Below are 6,197 nucleotides of genomic sequence, written 5' to 3'. Positions count from 1 at the left end.
TGCTAAAGCCACATTCTCTGTGTGGTAGGATGAGAGACCCACAAGTCCTGACAAACAGCAGTGCCATCTTCCTGGATGCTGGGTGAATACAGCTCACCATAAAAGTAAGGCTGTGCATTGGGGCTGGACCAATGCGGTTTATTATCTTTCAGGCCCTTACTTTTCCCTCCTGTTTTTGAGCAGTCCTCTCCTTCAGTGGGTAAGGCACCCATTTCATCCTCAAAACCTCACCCTGGAGTTCTCTCACTGTTAGGAGCGCCACTCCTTCCATCCCTGGGAGCCTCTGTCTGATGTTGGCTAGAAGGGCAGAGCCTTGGATGCCTGAGGATCATTTGGCTGGAGACCCTGGGGTAGGGCACGGGGTGAAGTAGCCTGCGTATCTACAGGTGAAGTCTTGTGTGGAACAGCCATTACATCCCATGCAGTTTAGTAACGTTAGAGGAGTCTCATTACTTGTTGCAACAGACTTTAACTTGGCACACTCTGGGCCCAAGGCACCATGCACAGTGGGAATACAAGGTAAACAGTTCTCACCTTCAATTTTTAGCCTCTTGTTGAGGCACTCCATGAATCTATAGGTTAACCTGTTTCACCTTGGCACATGGTGGTCCAAACTCTTCCCAGGTTCTACAGGAAGAGCCTACTTCACCCAGAGCTATTAGCATGTTACAGAGATAGGAAAAGGGAAGGGCCCCATTTTTTGAAAACTTGGTATAAGCAGGAATTTCACACATATACCAGCCTTCCAACTATTTTTCAAATGTGGAGATGGGCTCAGAGAAATTGGTAGATAACTTCTCAGACCACTGGCCACCAGACTGCTTGACTTGAAACCCACCTTTCTATTGAAAAGGAAAAGGTTTCTGACTTTAATGCCATCCAAACAGAAGTTCACAGGAATCAGTATGGATAGCAGTCAAAGGCCCATTGGAGTCGGGGGTGGAACTGATTCTGAGGAGGAAGGGATTCTGATGAGTGAACAAAAGGACAAAGGAGCAAGAACCATATGTACAACACAGTTTGCCATACAGTGAGGAGATGGACCACGTGCAGCAGAGGATTCCTGCTGTGTGATGTTTGGAAGCTTTGAGAGTCTAACGGCAGACCTGTGAGATTTGAGTGTTGATTCCAACAGATAAAGAATAATCTGGCTGATGTTTGAAGAAGGGTAGGGCTAGATGTGATGCTGCGTCCTCTAGAGAGCTGGGATCTCCAGTTCCACTAACATGAACCCTTTCCAGTCACTGAATCCTGTTCTGCCAGTTCCTTTGGTAACTGGGGGACTTGAGTTAGTAAATAGTTATCATTTATAGAACTCTTCTTTCCAGAGCTTCAGTCTCCTGCTTAAACTATTCTCATAAGTCAGAATATTTTCCCAGTCTTGTCACAGATTTCTGCAGACCTGGGATCCTTGTCCCCAAGTGGAATCCTTGTCTGCTGCCAGGCGGCATGCTCATTCTCCTCTGTGGCAAAGTGGTGGGAGGTGTTCCTGCCCTCCTCCTTTCTTTGGCTTCCCTAATCATAAGAGCTCTAAGTTGAATAAACTTTCCCCTACAACCAGAAGTCAGGTTTTAATACATTGGGAAAGAGAGAGAAAGAAGATATCAGCAAAGAAGAAAAACAGCCCTTTAATAATAAAACAAAATTCTCATGTCTGAGCTTGTTCCACATCCACTGAAAACCATCCCCACGTGTTCCATGTTATTGTCATTAACTATAGGCTTTAGTTTCTGTTCGCCTTTCCTCCCAAGATGCTCAATACTGAAGAGATTTGACCTATTTAATTTTTTGAAAACAGTTAACAGTTCTAATTATATGTCAAGCACTATTTAAGCATCTTAAAAATATTAATATGACACTTGCATGAACCCTGTAAATCTGCCCCCACCCTCCTGAATAAAGTCCAAACTAATGTTTACTTGTTACCACTGCAAAGTCATCCTCTCTCCAACTCCTCTGCAATCCTTGGGATGGAATAAATCTCAAAATAGTTGGTCCACCCATGTCTGATTCCTGACTGATCACTAACTATAAATGTGGACAACTGGGTGTACCTTAGAGTTTTAATTTGAAAGGGTAGAAATGAAAGTTCCCAGTATAAAACTGATAGATGTCTAATTCTGGAACAATATCCTAGGCACTGTGGGGAGACACTGGTAGAGCAAGGAATGAGGGCCAGAGTGAAATGAGTGCTCAGGGAAGACTGGCAGCAACACCTGAGAGGTGGAGGCGGGGAGCCATTCCACCATCAGGGAGGGTGATCAGGAATTGGTTGCAGTAAATGCAAATGGTAGGTGAAGAGGGTCAGGGTTGAGACAGGAATGATGTCACAAAATACTTAGCGGGAAGAGAGAAATGATCAGATGGCTAACGTCTGATTTTCAGAAATGTGAAGGAATGCTAGAGACCTCCAGGAGGCCCCAAATTCAAGTGTGAGGTAAAACAAAGGCTGAGGCAAGGACACTCATAGCAGACATCAGCTCAGTGCTTGTGGTGGGACAGTAGGTGCCAGGTCTCATGAGGGCCTGGTTACTGATGGACTGGTTTAGAAGCTGAAATCACTTGCTAAGAGACAAGGAAAAAAGAGGTGTTGGGACTGGGACCCGAATGAGCCTTAAAAAGGATGTAAACCTGAGATGAGTCCAAGGGAGATTAAGAGTTGCCAGGTGGCAGAGCTCAGGAGGAATGTAGGCCCCGCAAATTTCTAGTGGCGGTAGGCATGTCACCCACCATGGAGGACCTTAGAAATACAAATTATTGCCTCCTTGAGAGACACCAGCATAGTTACTAACACATTTTGGCAAATGCACCCAGGGAAGTCAGTGGCTTGTTGGCCCATTGGTGGTTGCTGAGGACAAAGAAGACATTTGTGGCTTTGTATTGACTTGGCAGCTGGGGATGGGTCATTGGCTCCATGCCCATTTTGTTCACCATCCCTCCATCCATTCATTCATTTACCAACAGTCATCACTGAGTGTATGCTCAGCACTAGGCTGTGAGCCGGGGGCTGTGGAGGCAAGCCCAATGTCAACTTGACTTCCTTAAAGGAGAGCACCACTTGCAGGGCATTCACCCAGCCAGCACTGCCACTGTGCCTCCCAGAAATACTGTGTGGCTCAGTTTTGGTCAGCGTCTGAAAACTTTTTATTTTGTTAAGTTTTGCTGTCCCTTTTATTTTGCAGTTTTGGTTCCCTTTTGTTTGTTCCCAGGTTTTGGGCTGCAATGATAGCCCACCACGGGGTCAAAAGAAATCAGAGACTGGGATCAGAGGTTAGGGCTAATTGGATCCTATCTGCTGAATGAACTTCCCCAGCCTCCGGATGCTGTAGCCAGAGCGCAGGTGAGCAGGGCTGGAGCAGTGCATAGGAAGTGGTAGCAAAAGGAGAGAGGGGCTGGGGCTGGGGGCTGAAGGAAGGAGGTACAGGTCCTGGCAACTGGGCCCCTCCTTCCTACCCACTCTCCCCATATGCTTTTTATCACCAGCTCTGGCCACAGGTCCACTGTCTTGGGATTATGTGTGACCACAGCTGCATTTGGGCCCTCAGACTTTGCCCCACTGGGGCCAGGAACTGCCCAGCACCAGTTGGAAGGTATTGACCAGGTGCTGATGGGTCAGCCCTGAGGTACAGACAATGAGGTCCTGGGAACTCCCTGAGTTTGAAGGAAGGAAAGTTGGGGGTGTAAAGTCCTTCAACTATGAAAGAAATGCTCCACAGAGGTGGGAGAATCTGCCAGGAAGAGGACAGGGAACCTTTCCACCCTTCCCATAGTGACTCTGGTCCAGAGATTCCCTCCAGACTTCTGGTTGCCTCTGCTGCTATGGGCCTCAGCGGGGCAATGCTCCCACTGACAGTCTGGGTCAGGACACCAGGGTGGGCTGCAGGACCCTCTTTCAGATTGGTCAGCACTAAAATCCCTAAAGGGGCTGGATGTGGATATTGCTTTGCCAGTTACCCTGGGCTTCCAAAGAGCAGGCTGCTCCCTGTTCTTCCAGGTCTTTAGTTTGCACATCTCAGACACGGCCCTCCCTCGGCCTTCCCAGTGAATTGTCTAGAGAGGAGAGCAGAGCGTGTCCCTCCACCAGCTGGGTGGCCCCAGACAGTCTCTGCAGCTTCTCAGATCCATGATCTCCTCTCTGGCTAGTCCATCTGGCCCCTTGGTCTCCAGTCTCTTAAAGAGTCTCCCAACTGTGCTTTCAGTGTGACAAACCCGGCTCTCTCCTCCTCTCCACCTCATTCCTGTTCAGCTCCCTTTGGCTCCCTTTCCTCCAGTTTCTCTGCCTGCAAGCGGGCCCTTGCCTCCCCAGTTACTCAGCTGTGTAAAGAGCCGCCAGGGCTGATGGATGGGTACTCCCTCCTTATTCTCCCGCTGGCCTCCCCTCATCCAGCCCCTCCCCTCACCTCTCCCACTGCCTCCTATTGTATGTTATTTTATCACCAGGGAATGGCATCCCAAGGAAAGGACTTCTAGATAAGCAAAGTGGAGAAGGTGGGTTGAGAATGATGAGGAGGGGTGGAGCATCCCCCGAAGATAAGGATTCCTCCCAAGGGAGGGAGTGCCAATGAATAAGGAGGCCAGTTTCCTGGTCCTCCTGTCCTTCCCTGTCCATGACAGTGATGCCTGAAGGGCAGAGAGGCAGAAGAGCAAGGAAAAAGGATTGGGGACTTTCAGCAGCCAGAACAAAGTTTGAATCTCAGTTTTGACCCTGTTTAGCTACATGATCATGGACAGTAAGCCTCAGTTTCTCCATCTGTAAGGTGTAAATACTACCTACTCACAGCGCCCTGCACAAAGTGTAAACTCAGTAAATGTTGGTTCTTGCCCCTGCAGTTAGCATGCTGGGTCACCCTATTCCCTTGAAATTTTCCCTCTCATCTTGGATTCCAACCAAAGCTAACCTTTATACTGGGCACATTTCCAGCCACAGTATCAGGGAATCTTTATCTTACCATTAGGAAAGGGGAAATGCGGAGAGGTTAACTGTGTCAAGAATCAGCAGAGGCAACACCAGAGAGGAGAGCAGAGCGTGTCCCTCCACCAGCTGGGTGGCCCCAGACAGTCTCTGGGGCTGAAAAACTTGGTCCCAAAGCCCCAGGGGCTGGGCATGCCAGCAAAGAGGTGGCTGGGAAGCTGAGAAAAGGTTGCAGAAAATTCACCTGGGAATGAGCTTCAATAGCCTAGGGTGGCTCAGGAGCCCGGGATCTACTCCTGCCCACCACTGGCTGTGTGAGCCTGGGAAGTTCTTTCCTTCTCTGAGCCTCATCTTGCAGGGTATGGGGCAGCCAATGAATGGTATGCCTGGGTCTCTTTCTGCCCTGCATATTCTGTTTCCTCACCTGCACTGGGCACCTAGGGCAGCCCCGGAGTAAAGCTCTTCACAGGGTGATCATCTTGCCCTCTTCTTTCCCGCCCTCCTTTCCTCTTCTCCATTTCTTCACTCTTCCCCACCCCCATCCTGTCACTTGGGGCCCATAATCAATGAGACATAAAATGAGAAAGTGTCAGGAACTAGCAAAGCGTGGTGAGCAGCTGGGGCAATCTCCCATAGCCTGCCTGAGTGGGTGGACCCCCAGCTTTTTCCCCAGCCCAGCCTCCACACCCTGCCCAGCCATTGGGCCAGCTGCCAGGGGCCAGCCTGGGGCCTATTTTCAATGAGTCGAAAAGCTTCATCTAAAAAAACATCATGAAATCCGTGTGTATTGACATGGAAAGATGTGTCAGGATTTAGATGCTTCTCACCCCCATTTGTTATCACATAAACACATCAGTATGCACAAAAATGTGGATGAACGGACCCCTGCTGACTAGCAGATACCTCTGGGAGTAAGATCAAAACACTCACCTACTTCAGATACTGCCTTTGTTGGACCTTTAAAACAAGCATATATTACTTTTATAATAAAAGTATTTCCATTATGGGGAAAAATCTTCACAGAAACATGTATGGGCTAATGAAAATGCCCAGCCTAAAAGCATAGATACTGGTTTTGTGTGTGTGGCGCTAGGATAGAATCCAGGGCTGCTCCAGTACTAAATCATATCCCCAGTCCTTTTTATTTTGAGACAAAAGTCTGGCTAAGTTGCCCAGCTGGCCTCAAACTTGGGGTCTTCCTATCTTAGTTTCCCAAGTAGTTAGGATTACAGGTACACCCTACTGAGTTGCTTTTTTTTTTTTTTTTTTTTTTTTTAAGAGATGA

This window comes from Ictidomys tridecemlineatus, chromosome 12 (assembly GCF_052094955.1).
Source record: "Ictidomys tridecemlineatus isolate mIctTri1 chromosome 12, mIctTri1.hap1, whole genome shotgun sequence".
Lineage (NCBI taxonomy): Eukaryota > Metazoa > Chordata > Mammalia > Rodentia > Sciuridae > Ictidomys > Ictidomys tridecemlineatus.
Note: the sequence above shows the minus strand (reverse complement) of the source record.